This window comes from Coregonus clupeaformis, chromosome 3 (genome assembly GCF_020615455.1).
Source record: "Coregonus clupeaformis isolate EN_2021a chromosome 3, ASM2061545v1, whole genome shotgun sequence".
NCBI lineage: Eukaryota > Metazoa > Chordata > Actinopteri > Salmoniformes > Salmonidae > Coregonus > Coregonus clupeaformis.
This window is the reverse complement of record NC_059194.1, coordinates 36719043-36739633: the sequence shown is the minus strand read 5'-3', so window position 1 is coordinate 36739633 and position 20591 is coordinate 36719043. Positions and strand designations below refer to the sequence as shown.

The window sequence follows — 20591 nt, the reverse complement described above, 5'->3', positions numbered from 1 at the left end:
ATGGTGGGTTTTGGCCCAGGCTCTAGCTGAGGGATTGATCGGCACTTCTGCAAGAGGGAAAGAGCAGACAAGCAGTTTATTGAGTTGAGGGTGGGGGTAAAGGGAGGATATTGGACCCAGCTCAGCAACTTTTCACTCCTTGTTTGGGGCAGGCTCTCCCCTTTCTACAGCCCCATGGCATTTGGAGCGTCAGCCCGAGAGACGCATGGCAGAGGCTGATAGATTTACTACTTAATGATCTGTCAATGCCCAGATGGAATGACAGGACAGAATTGGGGACAAAGCAAGTCTTTGGAATCCATTGCAGTGGAATAGAGAAGAGAAGCAGCAGGACACTGTAGTCTATTGGTCTGTTTAAATTCCTTTTAATTCAACACTCTTCTTCGCCTCGATACGTAGAGGTTTGCTCTTAATACCCACATCCTTGAGAGCATGAATCATAATGGTGTTGTTTATTTATTAGTTTGACAGGGACATGGTTCAACTCATGCTGTATGATGTTCCAGAAAAAGCTGGCATGTCAGCCCATTCTCAGCCACCCCTAGCTGAGCTATTCCTAGCATCTGATTAAACATGCTCTTTGTGCCAATTGACTATAGTGAACTCACCCATTTTTCATACAATTTGTGAACAGTAGTCCTAGATCTGTAAATACTTCCACACCAATAAACATTGTGTTATGCAAAACGCTGAAAGGCACACACATGACTTATTAAAGAAGTGTATCTATCAGAGTTTGCACATTTAGGCAGCCAAGACACGTAATCCCCTCTTGCATGTAATTCATGAGAGGCAATATATTTATTTCTGGATGATGACGTCAGAATAAAAAAGCCATCCGGCGAACAGAGTTGAAATGATCATGCTATGAGATATACAGTTGAAGTCGGAAGTTTACATACACTTATGTTGGAGTCATTAAAACCCGTTTTTCAACCACTCCACAAATTTCTTGTTAACAAACTATAGTTTTGGCAAGTCGGTTAGGACATCTACTTTGTGCATGACACAAGTAATATTTCCAACAGTTGTTTACAGACAGATTATTTAACTTATAATTCACTTTATCACAATTCCAGTGGGTCAGACGTTTACATACACTAAGTTGACTGTGCCTTTAAACAGCTTGGAAAATTCCAGAAAATGTTGTCATGGCTTTAGAAGCTTCTGATAGGCTAATTGACATAATTTGAGTCAATTGGAGGTGTACCTGTGGATGTATTTCAAGGCCTACCTTCAAACTCAGTGCTTCTTTGCTTGACATCATGGGAAAATCTAAAGAAATCAGCCAAGACCTCAGAAAAAGAATTGTAGACCTCCACAAATCCGGTTCATCCTTGGGAGCAATTTCCAAACGCCTGAAGGTACCACGTTCATCTGTACAAACAATAGTACACAAGTATAAACACCATGGGACCATGAAGCCGTCATACCGCTCAGGAAGGAGATGCGTTCTGTCTCCTAGAGATGAACGTACTTTGGTACGAAAAGTGCAAATCAATCCCAGAACAACAGCAAAGGACCTTGTGAAGATGCTGGAGGAAACAGGTACTATATCCACAGTAAAACGAGTCCTATATCGACATAACCTTAAAGGCCGCTCAGCAAGGAAGAAGCCACTGCTCCAAAACCGCCATAAAAAGCCAGACTACGGTTTGCAACTGCACATGGGGACAAAGATCGTACTTTTTGGAGAAATGTCCTCTGGTCTGATGAAACAAAAATATAACTGTTTGGCCATAATGACCATCGTTATGTTTGGAGGAAAAAGGGGGTTGCTTGCAAGCCGAAGAACACCATCCCAACCGTGAAGCACGGGGGTGGCAGCATCATTCTGTGGGGGTGATTTGCTGCAGGAGGGACTGGTGCACTTCACAAAATAGATGGCATCATGAGGAAGGAAAATTATGTGGATATATTGAAGCAACATTTCAAGACATCAGTCAGGAAGTTAAAGCTTGGTCGCAAATGGGTCTTCCAAATGGACAATGACCCAAAGCATACTTCCAAAGTTGTGGCAAAATGGTTTAAGGACAACAAAGTCAAGGTATTGGAGTGGCCATCACAAAGCCATGATCTCAATCCTGTAGAACATTTGTGGGCAGAACTGAAAAAGCGTGTGCAAGCAAGGAGGCCTACAAACCTGACTCAGTTACACCAGCTCTGTCAGGAGGAATGGGCCAAAATTCACCCAACTTATTGTGGGAAGCATGTGGAAGGCTACCCGAAACGTTTGACCCAAGTTAAACAATTTAAAGGCAATGCTACCAAATACTAATTGAGTGTATGTAAACTTCTGACCCACTAGGAATGTGATGAAATAAATAATTATCTCTACTATTATTCTATTATTCTGACATTTCACATTCTTAAAATAATGTGGTGATCCTAACTGACCTAAAACAGGGAATTTTTACTCAGATTAAATGTCAGGAATTGTGAAAAACTGAGTTTAAATGCATTTGGCTAAGGTGTATGTAAACTTCCGACTTCAACTGCAGGTGGCTGGAAGCAGGAAACGGACATGGATACAAGAGCTTTCGAAGGAATGTGGTTATCTTGATTTCATTCTTTAGGCGTGCTTTAGGATTACATATCAGGGAACACACTCTGCTCTTCCTTTCATCAAGGTATCACAAAGCTCACTGTCGAGGATTAACACAGCAGAAGGTCAATCAAGGGAACTGGAAAAGTACTCCCTTTTTACTGTCACAAATCGGAGCCTGCGTGACCTGAGCTTGTGTGTGGGCTTTTGTGAGTGTGGTGGTGTGTGAGTGTACAATATACACTACCAGTCAAAAGTTTGGACACACCTACTCACTCCATGGTTTTTTCTTTATTTTTACTATTTCCTACATTGTAGAATAATAGTGAAGGCATCAAAACTATGAAATAACACATATGGAATCATGTAGTTACCAAAAAAGTGTTAAACAAATCAAAATGTATTTTATATTTTATATTCTTCAAAGTAGCCACCCTTTGCCTTGATGACAGCTTTGGACACTCTTGGCATTCTGTCAACCAGCTTCACCTGGAATGCTTTTCCAACAATCTTGAAGGAGTTCCCACATATGCTGAGCACTTGTTGGCTGCTTTTCAATCTGCGGTCCAACTCATCCCGAACCATCTCAATTGGGTTAGGGTCAGGTGATTGTGGATGCCAGGTCATCTGATGCAGCATCCATCACTCTCCTTCTTGGTCAAATAGCACTTACACAGCCTGGAGGTGTGTTGGGTCATTGTCCTGTTAAAAAACAAATGATAGTCTCGTGTAGCTCAGTTGGTAGAGCATGGCGTTTGCAACGCCAGGGTTGTGGGTTCGATTCCCACGGGGGGCCAGTATGAAAATGTATGCACTCACTAAACTGTAAGTTGCTCTGGATAAGAGTGTCTGCTAAATGACTAAAATGTACTAAGCGCAAACCACATGGGATGGCGTATCGCTGCAGAATGATGTGGTAGCCATGCTGGTTAAGTGTGCCTTGAATTCTAAATAAATCACTGACAGTGTCACCAGCAAAGCACTTCCACACCATCACACCTCCTCCTCCATCCTTCATGGTGGGAACCACACATGCAGAGATCATCCGTTCACCTACTCTGCATCTCACAAAGTCACGGCGGTTGGAACCAAAAATCTCAAATTTGGACTCATATGACCAAAGGACAGATTTCCACCAGTCTAATGTCCATTGCAAGTGTTTCTTGGCCCAAGCAAGTCTCTTCTTCTTATTGGTGTCCTTTAGTAGTGGTTTCTTTGCAGCAGTTCGACCATACACAAAAATGTATGCACGCATGACTGTAAGTCGCTTTGGATAAAAGCGTCTGCTAAATGGCATATTATTATTATAATTATTATTATTATGAAGGCCTGATTCATGCTGTCTCCTCTGAACAGTTGATGTTGAGATGTGTCTGTTACTTGAACTCTGTGAAGCATTTATTTGGGCTGCAATTTCTGAGGCTGGTAACTCTAATGAACTTATCCTCTGCAGCAGAGGTAACTATGGGTCTTCCTTTCCTGTGGCAGTCCTCATGAGTCCTCATGAGAGCCAGTTTCATCATAGCGCTTGATGCACTTTCAAAGTTCTTGACATTTTCCGGATTGACTGACCTTCATGTCTTAAAGTAATGATGGACAGTCGTTTCTCTTTGCTCTTTGCTGTTCTTGCCATAATATGGACTTGGTCTTTTACCAAATAGGGTTATATTCTGTATACCACCCCTACCTTGTCACAACACAACTGATTGGCTCAAACGCATTAAGAAGGAAAGAAATTCCACAAATTAACTTTTAACAAGGCACACCTGTTAATTGAAATGCATTCCTGGTGACTACCTCATGAAACTGGTTGAGAAAATGCCAAGAGTGTGCAAAGCTGTCATCAAGGCAAAGGGTGGCTACTTTGAAGAATCTGAAATATAAAATATATTTTGATTTGTTTAACACTTTTTTGGTTACTACGTGATTCCATATGTGTTATTTCATAGCTTTGATGTCTTCACTATTATTCTACAATGTAGAAAATAGTAAAAATAGAGAAAAACCCTGGAATGAGTAGGTGTGTCCAAACTTTTGACTGGTACTGTATATGTGTGTGTGTGTGTGTGTGTATGTACAGTGTGTGATTGTTCTGTTAGGGCTGGTCAATTACCATATAACCGTGTTTTAGGAATGTTTTTAACATTATTGTTCAACAGGATTCTACTTCATCAGGTAAAAACATGCTATGATTTATTGATGTTGATGATATTAGTGAAATCGTGAAAATATGTTTATCCTGGCTACTCTATCCCTGTAGCGGTGGTGTGGTGCTTGATGACTACTGTGAGAGGTAGATACAGACAAAGATAAATGGTTTATTCCTTTTATACAGGAGGGGACATCAAAGCTCTAGTCTAGAGCGCCTTGCTAAATTATGTTTAGGATCATTTTTTTAACTCTCTCCATGGTTAAAGTAGTGAGAAATAGATGTAATTGTTGTATCATTTACTATCAACTTAAATCAAAATATTGAATTATTTTGACATTATTAATTATTTTATGTGATGCTAATTTCCGTATGGTGGACAGAACATTACACAGACTAACTTTTTCACAACACAAGAATTACAGAAAATACACATCCTTTTTTACCTCAGATTGGTGATGTTAGTAATAAAGTTTATAGTCATCACGTTCTCACAAAATCGATTGCTTAAAACAGATCAATATCTTTGGTTTACTACAAGTGTTTTTGTCATATGTGCCAGTCGGTAGTGGGACTTAGAATGGCTGTCATTTTCAGACCACGGTGTCTTGAAAAAAATTGGGTGCTCCTCCCATAAACGTCTCTGGCCTCACATTAATTAATGGATTTGAAGGTTAAGCTATCATTCAAATAAAGCCATCCCCTATTGCTATTTAGATTCATTGAAATTATCCATTCAAAAAAGTTTATATTTCCATTTACCAAAATAATTTTCTCACAGAGATATAAGTTGATAAATGGCTACGACAGGTTGTCATCTATCGACATACTGTATATAACTGAACAGAAATATACTGTAAACGCAATATACTACAATTTCTAAGATTTTACTGAGTTACAGTTCATATAAGGAAATCAATCAATTGAAATAAATTCATTAGACCCTAATATATGGATTTCACAACTGGGAATACAGATATTAATCTGTTGGTCGCAGACACCTTAAAAAAAGGTAGGGGCATGGATCAGAAAACCAGTCAGTATCTGGTGTGACCACCATTTGCCTCATGCAGCGCGACACATCTCCTTCGCAAAGAGTTGATCAGGCTGTTGATTGTGGCCTGTGGAATGTTGTCCCACTCCTCTTCAATGGCAATAGTTCCAAAACTATTGAGCGTGCCGTCTTTAGCCAACTCTCTTGCTATCTCTCTCAGAATGACCTTCTTGATCCAAACCAATCAGGTTTCAGGACTGGTCATTCAACTGAGACTGCTCTTCTCTGTGTCACGGAGACTCTCCGCACTGCTAAAGCTAACTCTCTCTCCTCTGCTCTTGTCCTTCTAGACCTGTCTGCTGCCTTTGATACTGTGAACCATCAGATCCTCCTCTCCACCCTCTCCGAGCTGGGCATCTCCGGCGCGGCTCACTCCTGGATTGCGTCCTACCTGACCGGTCGCTCCTACCAAGTGGCGTGGCGGGAAGCTGTCTCCGCACCACGTGCTCTCACCACTGGTGTCCCCCAGGGCTCGGTTCTAGGCCCTCTCCTTTTCTCCCTATACACCAAGTCACTTGGCTCTGTCATATCCTCACATGGCCTTTCCTATCATTGCTACGCTGACGATACACAACTAATCTTCTCCTTTCCCCCTTCTGATAACCAGGTGGCGAATCGCATCTCTGCATGTCTGGCAGACATATCAGTATGGATGACGGATCACCACCTCAAGCTGAACCCTGGCAAGACGGAGCTGCTCTTCCTCCCGGGGAAGGACTGCCCGTTCCATGATCTCGCCATCACGGTTGACAACTCCGCTGTGTCCTCCTCCCAGAGTGCGAAGAGCCTAGGCGTGACCCTGGACAACACCCTGTCGTTCTCCGCCAACATCAAGGCGGTGACCCGCTCCTGCAGGTTCATGCTCTACAACATTCGGAGAGTGCGACCCTGCCTTACACAGGAAGCGGCGCAGGTCCTGGTCCAGGCACTTGTCATCTCCCGTCTGGACTACTGCAACTCGCTGTTGGCTGGCCTCCCTGCCTGTGCCATTAAACCCCTACAACTCATCCAGAATGCCGCAGCCCGTCTGGTGTTCAACCTTCCCAAGTTCTCTCACGTCACCCCCCTCCTCCGCACACTCCACTGGCTTCCAGTTGAAGCTCGCATCCGCTACAAGACCATGGTGCTTGCCTATGGAGCAGTGAGGGGAACGGCACCTCTGTACCTTCAGGCTCTGATCAGTCCCTACACCCAAACGAGGGCATTGCGTTCATCCACCTCTGGCCTGCTGGCTCCCCTTTCTCTGCGGAAGCATAGCTCCCGCTCAGCCCAGTCAAAACTGTTCGCTGCTCTGGCACCCCAATGGTGGAACAAGCTCCCTCACGACGCCAGGACAGTGGAGTCACTCACCACCTTCCGGAGACATTTGAAACCCCACCTCTTTAAGGAATACCTGGGATAGGATAAAGTATTCCTTCTAACCCCCCCCCAAATTGTAAAGTGGTTATCCCACTGGCTATAGGGTGAACGCACCAATTTGTGAGTCGCTCTGGCTAAGAGCGTCTGCTAAATGACGTTAATGTGCCCTTGAGCAAGGCACTTAACCCTAATTGCTCCTGTAAGTCGCTCTGGATAAGAGCGTCTGCTAAATGACTAAAATGTAAATGTAATGTAATGTAAGTTGCTGGATATTGGCAGGAACTGGAACACGCTGTCATGGGTGACATGTCTGGTGAGTATGCAGGCCATGGAAGAACTGGGACATTTTCAGCTTCCAGGAATTCTGTACAGATCCTTGCGACATGGGGCCATGCATTATCATGCTGAAACATGAGGTGATGGCGGCGGATGAATGGGACGACAGTGGGCCTCAGGATCTCGTCACGGTATCTCTGTGCATTTGAATTGCCATCGATAAAATGCAACTGTGTTCGTCGTCCGTAGCTTATACCTGCCCATTTCATCACCCCACCTCCATCATGGGGCCCCGTGTAGCTCAATTGGTAGAGCATGGCGCTTGCAACGCCAGGGTTGTGGGTTCGTTTCCCACGGGGGGCCAGTATGAAAAATGTATGCACTCACTAACTGTAAGTCGCTCTGGATAAGAGCGTCGGCTAAATTACTAAAATGTAAAATGTAAATGGGGCACTCTGTTCACAACGTTGACATTAGCAAACCGCTCGCCCACACGACACCATACACGATGTCTGCCATCTGCCCAGTACACTTGAAACCGGGAGTCATCCGTGAAGAGCACACTTCTCCAGCATGCCAGTGGCCATCAAAAGTGAGCATTTGCCCACTGAAGTCGGTTATGGCGCCGAACTGCAGTCAGGTCAAGACCCTGTTGAGGACAACATGCAGATGAGCTTCCCTGACAGTTTGTACAGAAATTCTTTGGTTGTGCAAACCCACAGTTTCATCAGCTGTCTGGGTGGCTCGTCTCAGGCCATCCCTCAGGTGAAGAAGCCGTATGTGGAGGTCCTGGGCTGGCGTGGTTACACGTGGTCTGCGGTTGTGAGGCCAGTTGGACGTACTGCCAAATTCTCTAAAATGACATTGGAGGAGGCTTATGGTAGAAAAATTAACATTCAATTCTCTGGCAACAGTTCTGGTGGACATTCCTGCGGTCAGCATGCCAACTGCACACTCTCTCAAAGACACATCTATGGCATTGTGTTGTGTAACAAAACTGCTCAGTTTAGAGTGGCCTTTTATTGTCCCCAGCACAAGGTGCACCTGTGTAATGATCATGATGTTTAATTGATATGCCACACCTATCAGGTGGATGGATTATCTTGGCAAAGGATACATGCTCACTAACAGGGATGTAAACAAATTTGTGCACAACATTTGAGAGAAATAAGCTTTTCTGGGATCTGTTATTTCAGCTCATGAAACATGGGACCAACACTTTGCGTTGCATTTATATTTTTGTTCAGTATACGTAGTATACCCAAGTTCATTGAGGTTTGTCTATTAGAAGAACGCAAACGGTACATGTTGCAATGGTTATTGTCCCAGTTCCATTGATTTCAATACACTATCTATGTGAGTGATTAATTTGTGTGTGCTATTGATTACAATAGAAGAAGCTAAACAATTCCAGTCTAGAGTGACCGCTTGGTAAATATTGGTGCATCTGCAGATTATAAGGTACTAATTTAGCAAAATACAAGTAATCTGAATACAAGTGTGACACGCGTGTGTAGGGAGTAACTATTATGTATTGGTCTTCAAAATATCACAACTTAATTCAGTATATTTATTTTGAATTTGGACATCTAAAACTGGTGTTTTGAGACTTGGCCATAAATCAAAAAGCCATGAAAACAGGAAGCAGCAACAGTGTCATTTTCAATGTGTCACGTCTCCTCCCGTTGCTCCCCTCCGGCGCTCTGATTCACTGGTCTACTGAGCCACCGGTCTGAGCGCACCACCTCGGCAAACACAGGAATGGAAACCCAACGCACCCTAATCACCTCCAGCACACCTGCACCTCATCATCTCATCACCACCCCTATATAGCCCTGGACTGTTAGTTCATAGTTGTGTGTAATTGTTAGCGTCCTGTCGTTTACGCTCTCTTTGTTATTCTCTTTATTAAGTAAACCTTTACCTTGTTAATTCCTTCGTCTGCGTCCTGCCCCTTCGTATACTCAGTACTCGTCACACAATGTGTGTTTTAGTTATGTAAATGGTACTTTTTACATTATTTTTCAACAGGATTCTACTTTATCAGGTAAACACTAGCCCAAAAACGTGCTATGATTTATTGATTGTGATGATATTAGTGAAATCATGAAAATATGTTTGTGCTGGCTACTCTATTGCTTGATGACTATTGGGAGAGAGAGATACAGACAAAGATAAAAGTTTGATTCCTATTATACAGGAGGGGACATCAAAGCCACACTACCACTGCCTGCATTTCAGAGTGGTTTGATTTTCTTATTGTATTTGCTAGAAAGTGGACATGTCCACCAACAATGGTGCTGGGGAATCTTTTGAAGTTTCAATTGAGGCATTCAGACATGTACGAGGGAGATAGCACCGCAAGGAAAGCACCACTTTCCCCACAAATTGTCCATATCATTAACATTGACTTCAGGCTTCGAGGATAGGATACTTACCGTACAGTTTCTTCCAGTCCTTGAAAGAGAGACTTGCAGTAATGTCACTCTCCTCCCATATACGTCACACAGTGCTTCCAGGCCCTCTGAGTCTCTCTCCAGGCAAGTTATTGGAGGAGTATTTTTTGCTGTGGCTCCATGGCTGCCAGTTAAAAGCAGCCTTGCTCATTAATAGCTCTATTTCTATCTGGCTTGGTTCATGCCAGCCAGCCCCGGCAGAGAGAGAGTACTGGCCCCTCTCCAGCCAGCCAGCCAGCCATTCAGACAGGGCCTCTCTCTCTATGTGTGCGTCCCAAATGGCATCCGATATCCTATATAGTCCACTACATTTGGGCCCTGGTCAAAAGTAGATTACAATACAGGAAATATGGTGTCAATTGGGACACAGTCTCTTTCATTCACCCAGGGGAGGGGGATTAGAGCCTGTTCCAGGGAGGATCCATTGGACCGGGGAGAGGGGGGGATCGGAGTGCTGCCCAGAGCCCAAAGAGCCTCCCAGGCAGAGTACACCTGGCAGGGTGACGGGCTAATGACAGGACAGCAGGACATGGCTGAGCTGCTGCCTCATATCATAATAAGCCCTGCTGTTCACTCTGACTCCTCCATCGCACATGGAGCCTGTCGTTGCTGCTTACTGTCCCTGCTCCAACTGTCCACCAGGCTGGGTTCCTAAACAGAGGTCCCCTTTGCACAAGGGTAATTGGCCTGTGTAACAAGAAACAGCAGCCGCACCTCTCCTCCACCTCCCTGCTCCTCTTCCCCCTCTCCTGTCCCTCATTCCTGTGGCAGAGGTGGGAGGTGGGAAGTAATTGGATAGGTATCCATTGGAAACAGGCTGTGGTGTTGTGCCCAAGCCCACATGCGACGCCCGCGCCCCTTCCTGGAGCACTAAGGCAGCAGGTTGTCATACAATTATCTGTAAGGTCCCTCAGTCGTGCAGTGATATTCAAACACAGATTCAACCACAAAGACCAGGGAGGTTTACTAATGTCTCGCAAAGAAGGGCACCTATTGGTAGATGGGTAAATAGCATACATTGAATATCCCTTTGGGCAAATTGAAGTTATTAATTACTTGCGCTGTTCTGTGAAGGGAGTAGTACACAGCATTGTATGAGATCTTCAGTTTGTTGGCAATTTCTAGCATGGAATAGCCTTCATTTCTCAGAACAAGACTAGACTGACGAGTTTCAGAAGAAAGTTATTTGTTTCTGGCCATTTTGAGCCTGTAATCGAACCCACAATTGCTGATGCTCCAGATACTCAACTAGTCTCAAGAAGGCACGTTTTATTGCTTCTTTAATCAACACAACATTTTTCAGCTGTGATAACATAATTGCAAAAGGGGTTTCTAATGATCAATTAGCCTTTTAAAATTATAAACTTGGATTAGCAAACACAACGTGCCATTGGAACACAGGACTGATGGTTGCTGATAATGGGCCTCTGTATGCCTATGTAGATATTCCATAAAAAAAATCAGCCGTTTCCAGCTACAATAGCCATTTACAACATTAACAATGTCTACACTGTATTTCTGATCAATTTGATGTTATTTTAATGGACAAAAAAATTGCTTTTCTTTCGAAAACAAGGACATTTCTAAGTGACCCCAAACATTTGAACGGCAGTGTATATACAGTGGGGAAAAAAAGTATTTAGTCAGCCACCAATTGTGCAAGTTCTCCCACTTAAAAAGATGAGAGAAGCCTGTAATTTTCATCATGAGTACACGTAAACTATGACAGACAAATTGAGGAAAAAAAATCCAGAAAATCACATTGTAGGATTTTTAATGAATTTATTTGCAAATTATGGTGGAAAATAAGTATTTGGTCACCTACAAACAAGCAAGATTTCTGGCTCTCACAGACCTGTAACTTCTTCTTTAAGAGGCTCCTCTGTCTTCCACTCGTTACCTGTATTAATGGCACCTGTTTGAACTTGTTATCAGTATAAAAGACACCTGTCCACAACCTCAAACAGTCACACTCCAAACTCCACTATGGCCAAGACCAAAGAGCTGTCAAAGGACACCAGAAACAAAATTGTAGACCTGCACCAGGCTGGGAAGACTGAATCTGCAATAGGTTAGCAGCTTGGTTTGAAGAAATCAACTGTGGGAGCAATTATTAGGAAATGGAAGACATACAAGACCACTGATAATCTCCCTCGATCTGGGGCTCCACGCAAGATCTCACCCCGTGTGGTCAAAATGATCACAAGAACGGTGAGCAAAAATCCCAGAACCACACGGGGGGACCTAGTGAATGACCTGCAGAGAGCTGGGACCAAAGTAACAAAGCCTACCATCGGTAACACATTACGCTGCCAGGGACTCAAATCCTGCAGTGCCAGACGTCTCCCCCTGCTTAAGGCAGTACATGTTCAGGCCCGTCTGAAGTTTGCTAGAGTGCATTTGGATGATCCAGAAGAGGATTGGGAGAATGTCATATGGTCAGATGAAACCAAAATAGAACTTTTTGGTAAAAACTCAACTCGTCGTGTTTGGAGGACAAAGAATGCTGAGTTGCATCCAAAGAACACCATACCTACTGTGAAGAATGGGGGTGGAAACATCATGCTTTGGGGCTGTTTTTCTGCAATGGGACCAGGACGACTGATCCGTGTAAAAGAAAGAATGAATGGGGCCATGTATCATGAGATTTTGAGTGAAAACCTCCTTCCATCAGCAAGGGCATTGAAGATGAAACGTGGCTGGGTCTTTCAGCATGACAATGATCCCAAACACACCGCCCGGGCAACAAAGGAGTGGCTTCGTAAGAAGCATTTCAAGGTCCTGGAGTGGCCTAGCCAGTCTCCAGATCTCAACCCCATAGAAAATCTTTGGAGGGAGTTGAAAGTCCATGTTGCCCAGCGACAGCCCCAAAACATCACTGCTTGGAGGAATGGGCCAAAATACCAGCAAAAATACCAGCAACAGTGTGTGAAAATACCAGCAACAGTGTGTGAAAACCTTGTGAAGACTTACAGAAAATGTTTGACCTGTGTCATTGCCAACAAAGGGTATATACCAAAGTATTGAGAAACTTTTGTTATTGACCAAATACTTATTTTCCACCATAATTTGCAAATAAATTCATTAAAAATCCTACCATGTGATTTTCTGGATTTTTTCTTCTCATTTTGTCTGTCATAGTTGACGTGTACCTATGATGAAAATTACAGGCCTCTCTCATCTTTTTAAGTGGGAGAACTTGCACAATTGGTGGCATATTCTAATTTTTGGTGATTTTAATATTCACATGGAGAAGTCCACAGACCCACTCCAAAAGTCTTTCGGAGCCATCATCGACTCAGTGGGTTTTGTCCAACATGTCTCTGGACCTACTCACTGCCACAGTCATACTCTGGACCTAGTTTTGTCCCATGGAATATATGTTGTAGATCTTAATGTTTTTCCACAAAATCCTGGACTATCGGACCACCATTTTATTACGTTTGCAATCGCAACAAATAATCTGCTCAGACCCCAACCAAGGAGCATCAAAAGTCGTGCTATAAATTCTCAGACAACACAAAAATTCCTTGATGCCCTTCCAGACTCCTTCTGCCTACCCAAGGACGTCAGAGGACAAAAATCAGTTAACCACTTAACTGAGGAACTCAATTTAACCTTGCGCAATACCCTAGATGCAGTTGCACCCCTAAAAACGAAAAACATTTGTCATAAGAAACTAGCTCCCTGGTATACAGAAAATACCCTAGCTTTGAAGCAAGCTTCCAGGAAATTGGAACGGAAATGGCGCCACACCAAACTGGAAGTCTTCCGACTAGCTTGGAAAGACAGTACCGTGCAGTACCGAAGAGCCCTCACTGCTGCTCGATCATCCTACTTTTCCAACTTAATCGAGGAAAATAAGAACAATCCAAAATTTATTTTTGATACTGTTGCAAAGCTAACTAAAAAGCAGCATTCCCCAAGAGAGGATGGCTTTCACTTCAGCAGTAATAAATTCATGAACTTCTTTGAGGAAAAGATCATGACCATTAGAAAGCAAATTACGGACTCCTCTTTGAATCTGCGTATTCCTCCAGGGCTTAGCTGTCCTGGATCTGCACAGCTCTGCGAGGGCCTGGGATCGGGAGAGACACTTAAGTGTTTTAGTACTATATCTCTTGACACAATGATGAAAATAATCATGGCCTCTAAACCTTCAAGCTGCATACTGGATCCTATTCCTACTAAACTGCTGAAGGAGCTGCTTCCTGTGCTTGGCCCTCCTATGTTGAACATAATAAACAGCTCTCTATCCACCGGATGTGTACCAAACTCACTAAAAGTGGCAGTGATAAAGCCTCTCTTGAAAAAGCCAAACCTTGACCCGGAAAATATAAAAAACTATCGGCCTATATCGAATCTTCCATTCCTCTCAAAAAATTTTAGAAAAAGCTGTTGCGCAGCAACTCACTGCCTTTCTGAAGACAAACAATGTATACGAAATGCTTCAGTCTGGTTTTAGACCCCATCATAGCACTGAGACTGCACTTGTGAAGGTGGTAAATGACCTTTTAATGGCGTCAGACCGAGGCTCTGCATCTGTCCTCGTGCTACTAGACCTTAGTGCTGCCTTTGACACTATCGATCACCACATTCTTTTGAAGAGACTGGAAACCCAAATTGGTCTACACGGACAAGTTCTGGCCTGGTTTAGATCTTACCTGTCGGAAATATATCAGTTTGTCTCTGTGAATGGTCTGTCCTCCGACAAATCAACTGTACATTTCGGTGTTCCTCAAGGTTCCGTTTTAGGACCACTATTGTTTTCACTATATATTTTACCTCTTGGGGATGTTATTCGAAAACATAATGTTAACTTTCACTGCTATGCGGATGACACACAGCTGTACATTTCAATGAAACATGGTGAAGCCCCAAAATTGCCCTCGCTAGAAGCCTGTGTTTCAGACATAAGGAAGTGGATGGCTGAAAACTTTCTACTTTTAAACTCGGACAAAACAGAGATGCTTGTTCTAGGTCCCAAGAAACAAAGAGATCTTCTGTTAAATCTGACAATTCATCTTGATGGTTGTAAAGTCGTCTCAAATAAAACTGTGAAGGACCTCGGCGTTACTCTTGACCCTGATCTCTCTTTTGACGAACATATCAAGACTGTTTCAAGGACAGCTTTTTTCCATCTACGTAACATTGCAAAAATCAGAAATTTTCTGTCCAAAAATGATGCAGAAAAATTAATCCATGCATTTGTTACTTCTAGGTTAGACTACTGCAATGCTCTACTTTCCGGCTACCCGGATAAAGCACTAAATAAACTTCAGTTAGTGCTAAATACGGCTGCTAGAATCCTGACTAGAACCAAGAAATGATTTCAAGGTTTTACTGTTAACCTATAAAGCGTTACATGGGCTTGCTCCTACCTATCTTTCCGAGTTGGTCCTGCCGTACATACCAATACGTACGCTACGGTCACAAGACGCAGGCCTCCTAATTGTCCCTAGAATTTCTAAGCAAACAGCGGGAGGCAGGGCTTTCTCCTATAGATCTCCATTTTTATGGAACAGTTTGCCTACCCATGTGAGAGACGCAGACTCGGTCTCAACCTTTAAGTCTTTACTGAAGACTTATCTCTTCAGTAGGTCATATGATTGAGTGTAGTCTGGCCCAGGAGTGTGAAGGTGAACGGAAAGGCTCTGGAGCAACGAACAGCCCTTGCTGTCTCTGCCAGGCCGGTTCCCCTCTCTCCACTGGGGTTCTCTGCCTCTAACCCTGTTACAGGGGCTGAGTCACTGGCTTGCTGGTGCTCTTTCATGCCGTCCCTAGGAGGGGTGCGTCACTTGAGTGGGTTGAGTTACTGACGTGATCTTCCTGTCTGGGTTGGCGCCCCCCCTTGGTTTGTGCTGTGGTGGAGACCTCTGTGGGCTATACTCGGCCTTGTCTCAGGATTGTAAGTTGGTGGTTGAGGATATCCCTCTGGTGGTGCGGGGGCTGTGCTTTGGCAGAGTGGGTGGGGTTATATCCTTCCTGTTTGGCCCTGTCCGGGGTTTCTTCGGATGGGGCCACAGTGTCTCCGGACCGCTCCTGTCTCAGCCTCCAGTATTTATGCTGCAGTAGTTTATGTGTCGGGGGCTGGGGTTAGTTGGTTATACCTGGAGTACTTCTCCTGTCTTATCCAGTGTCCTGTGTGAATTTAAGTATGCTCTCTCTAATTCTCTCGTTCTCTCTTTCTCTCTGAGAACCTGAGCCCTAGGACCATACGTCAGGACTACCGGGCATGCTGACACCTTGCTGTCCCCAGTCCGCCTGGCCTTGCTGCTATTCCAGTTTCAACTGTTCTGCCTGCGGTTACGAAACCCCTACCTGTCCCAGACCTGCTGTTTTCAACTCTTAATGATCGGCTATGAAAAGCCAACTGAGAGACCTGAGCCCTAGGACCATACGTCGGGACTACCGGCCGTGGTGACTCCTTGCTGTCCCCAGTCCGCCTGGCCTTGCTGCTATTCCAGTTTCAACTGTTCTGCCTGCGGTTATGGAACCCCTACCTGTCCCAGACCTGCTGTTTTCAACTCTTAATGATCGGCTATGAAAAGCCAACTGAGATTTATTCCTGATTATTATTTGACCATGCTTGTCACTTATGAACATTTTTGAACATCTTGGCATGGTTCTGTTATAATCTCCACCCGGCACAGCCAGAAGAGGACTGGCCACCCCTCATAGCCTGGTTCCTCTCTAGGTTTCTTCCTAGGTTTTGGCCTTTCTAGGGAGTTTTTCCTAGCCACCGTGCTTCTACACCTGCATTACTAGCTGTTTGGGGTTTTAGGCTGGGTTTCTGTAAAGCACTTCGAGATATTAGCTGATGTAAGAAGGGCTATATAAAATAAAATTGATTGATTGATTGATTGACTAAATACTTTTTTTCCCCACTGTATAACACAGGGATGTAACCCAAACAAAAGAGCGAGGTGGGGAACAGAGGGCACATACAGTGCCTTGCAAAAGTATTCATCCCCCTTGGCGTTTTTCATATTTTGTTGCATTGCAACCTGTAATTTAAATGTTTTTTATTTGGATTTCATGTAATTGACATACACAAAATAGTCCAAATTGGTGAAGTGAAATGAAAAAAAATTACTTCTTTCAAAAAATGCGAAAAAATAAATAACGGAAAAGTGGCACGTGCATATGTATTCACCCCCTTTGCTATGAAGCCCTTAAATAAGATCTGGTGCAACCAATTACCTTCAGAAGTCACATAATTAGTTAAATAAAGTCCACCTGTGTGCAATCTAAGTGTCACATGATCTGTCACATGATCTCAGTATATATACACCTGTTCTGAATGAGCAGCGGTACCGGGGGGATCCTTGATAGAATCCTCCCCGACACGCTGCACCAGCAGCGGGACGACACCGGCCTCGGGGACGACCACAGGAACGCGGTGTGGGTCGGTCAGGGCGCTGACGGTGAAAATCCCTGGTCAGCGAAGCGTCCAGGATGTCCACCGCAGGAACCTGGCACCGTTCCTCTGGGCCATACCCCTCCCAGTCGATGAGGTACTTGAGTAGCCCCTCCGGACGCCTCAAATCCAGGACTTCACGGACCGAGTATGTCGGGCCTCCCTCGATGTCCAGAGGAGGAGGCAGGGCGTCACTGGATCCAGCCTCAGCGAGACCCAGGCACCACTGGCCTGAGGAGAGACACATGAAAAGTTGGGTTAATGCAGTAATCAGCAGGGAGTTGCAAATGGTACGTTACCTCATTAACCCTCCTCAGGACTTTAAATGGCCCCTCAAACCACGGGCTCAGCTTCCTGCAGAGCAAGCAGAGGGGCAGGTTCCGGGAGGAGAGCCAGACCCGGTCGCATGGAGAGAACTGCGGGGAGGTCGTTCTGTTCCTTGTGCCGACGCATGGCCAGCTTGAGACTAGTGTGCGCAGCGTTCCAGATCTCCTCAGCAAGCCGAAACCACTCGTCCACCGCAGGGGTCTTGGTCTGGCGCGGATGCCAAGGTGCCAGGGCCGGCTGATACCCCAACAAGCACTGGAAAGGAGTGATGTTAGTGGAGGAGTGGCGGAGGGAATTCTGAGCGTACTCAGCCCAAGGTATAAATTCCGCCCACTCTCCCGGCTGGTCCTGACAGTAACACCTCAGGAACCTGCCCACTTCCTGATTTACCCTCTCCACCTGCCCATTAGCTTGAGGATGGTACCCGGAGGTGAGACTGACCGTGACCTACAGGCGTTCCATGAGAATTGCGCCGGAGAAGATGGCTGCCATTTTACAGCCCTCTAACCAATTGTACTATTATGTGTGTTTTTTCACGTTATTTGTAATTTATTCTGTACATAATGTTTCTGCTACCGTATCTTATGACCAAAAATAGCTTCTGGATATCAGGACAGCGATTACTCACCTCGTGTTGGACAAACACAAATTATTCAATGAGTCGGACGCGAAGTATATTCTACAGACACCCGACAAGGCCCAAATCCCCGTCATTCGTATGAGAAAGAGACGGAGATATCGTGGACGTAGGTCGGGGTGCCTTGTAAGGATCTGACGGCGAGTGAGTAAACTGCCTCTTCCATCAATCCTATTAGCCAATGTTCAGTCATTTGAAAATAAATTGGACGACCTAAGATTAAGGTTATCCTACAAACGGGACATTAAAAACTGTAATATCTTATGTTTCACGAGTCGTGGCTGAACGACGACATGGATAACATACAGCTGGCAGGAAATACGCTACAATGGCAGGATAGAACGGCTGACTCCAGTAAGACTAAGGGTGGCAGTCTGTGTATATTTTTAAACAACAGCTGGTGCATAAAATGTAATACTAAGGATGTCTCAAGGTTTTGCTCGCCTGAGGTAGAGTATCTCATGATAAGCTGTAGACCACACTATTTACCAAGAGTTTTCATCTATATTTTTCGTAGCTGTTAATTTACCACCACAAACCGATGCTGGCACTAAGACTGCACTCAATGAGCTATATAAGGTCATAAGTAAACAGGAAAACACTCATCCAGAGGCAGTGCTCCTAGTGGCCGGGGACTTTAATGCAGGGAAACTTAAATCCGTTCTACCTAATTTCTACCAGCATGTTAAATGTGAAACCAGATGAAAATAAACTCTAGACCACCTTTACTCCACACACAGAGATGCGTACAAAGCTCTCCCTCGCCCTCCATTTGGCAAATCTGACCATAACTCTATCCTCCTGATTCCTGCTTATAAGCAAAAACTAAAGCAGGAAGCACCAGTGACTCGGTTAATAAGGAAGTGGTCAGATGACGCAGATGCTAAGCTACAGGACTGTTTTGCTAGCACAGACTGGAATATGTTCCGGGATTCTTCCGACAGCATTGAGGAGTACACCACTTCAGTCACTAGCTTCATCAATAAGTGCATCGATGAAATCGTCCCCACAGTGACCGTACGTACATACCCCAACCAGAAGCCATGGATTACAGGCAACATCTGCACTGAGCTAAAGGGGAGAGCTGCCGCTTTCAAGGAGTGGGACTCTAACCCGGATGCTTATAAAAAATCCTGCTATACCTCAGAAGAACCATCAAACAGGCAGAGAGTCAATATAGGACTAAGATTGAATCGTACTAGACCGGCTCTGAAGCTCGTCGGATGTGGCAGGGCTTGAAAACGATTACAGAGGGAAGCACAGTCGCGAGCTGCCCAGTGACACAAGCCTACCAGACGAGCTAAATCACTTCTATGCTCACTTCGAGGCAAGCAACACTGAAGCATGTATGAGAGCATCAGCTGTTCCGGATGACTATGTGATCACGCTCTCCGTAGCTGATGTGAGTAAGACTTTTAAGCATGTCAACATTCACAAGGCGGCAGGGCCAGACGGATTACCAGGACGTGTACTCTGAGCATGCGCTGACCAACTGGCAAGTGCCTTCACTGACATTTTCAACATGTCCCTGACTGAGTCTGTAATACCAACATGTTTCAAGCAGACCACCGTAGTCCCTGTGTCCAAGAACACTAAGATAACCTGCCTAAATGACTACCGATCCGTAACACTCACGTCTGTAGCCATGAAGTGCTTTGAAAGGCTGGTCATGGCTCAAATCAACACTATTATCCCAGAAACCTAGACCCACTCCAATTTGCATACCGCCCGAACAGATCCACAGATGATGCAATCTCTATTGCACTCCACACTGCCCTTTCCCACCTGGACAAGAGGAACACCTACGTGAGAATGCTATTCATTGACTACAGCTCAGCGTTCAACACCATAGTGCCCTCAAAGTTCATCACTAAGCTAAGGACCCTGGGACTAAACAACCTCCCTCTGCAACTGGATCCTGGACTTCCTGACGGGCCGCCCCCAGGTGGTAAGGGTAGGTAACAACACATCTGCCACGCTGATCCTCAACACGGGGGCCCCTCAGGGGTGCGTGCTCAGTTCTCTCCTCTACTCCCTGTTCACCCATGACTGCATGGCCAGGCGCGACTCCAACACCATCACTAAGTTTGCCGACGACACAACAGTGGTAGGCCTGATCACCGACAGCCTATAGGAAGGAGGTCAGAGACCTGGCCGTGTTGTGCCAGCATAACAACCTCTCCCTCAACGTGATCAAGACAAAGGAGATGATTGTGGACTACAGAAAAAAAAGGAGGACTGAGCACACCCCCATACTCATCAACGGTGTGTAGTGGAACAGGTTGAGAGCGTCCACATCACCAACAAACTATCATGGTCCAAACACACCAAGACAGTCATGAAGAGAGCACGACAAAGCCTATTCCCC

The 20591-nt window shown here is 44.8% G+C and overlaps 1 pseudogene; it reads right to left on the bottom strand.

Annotated features, from left to right (window-relative positions):
- LOC121545538 overlaps positions 1 to 17712 on the bottom strand; it is a 78885-nt pseudogene extending 61173 nt beyond the window's left edge.
- Positions 17713 to 20591: the final 2879 nt, after the last annotated feature.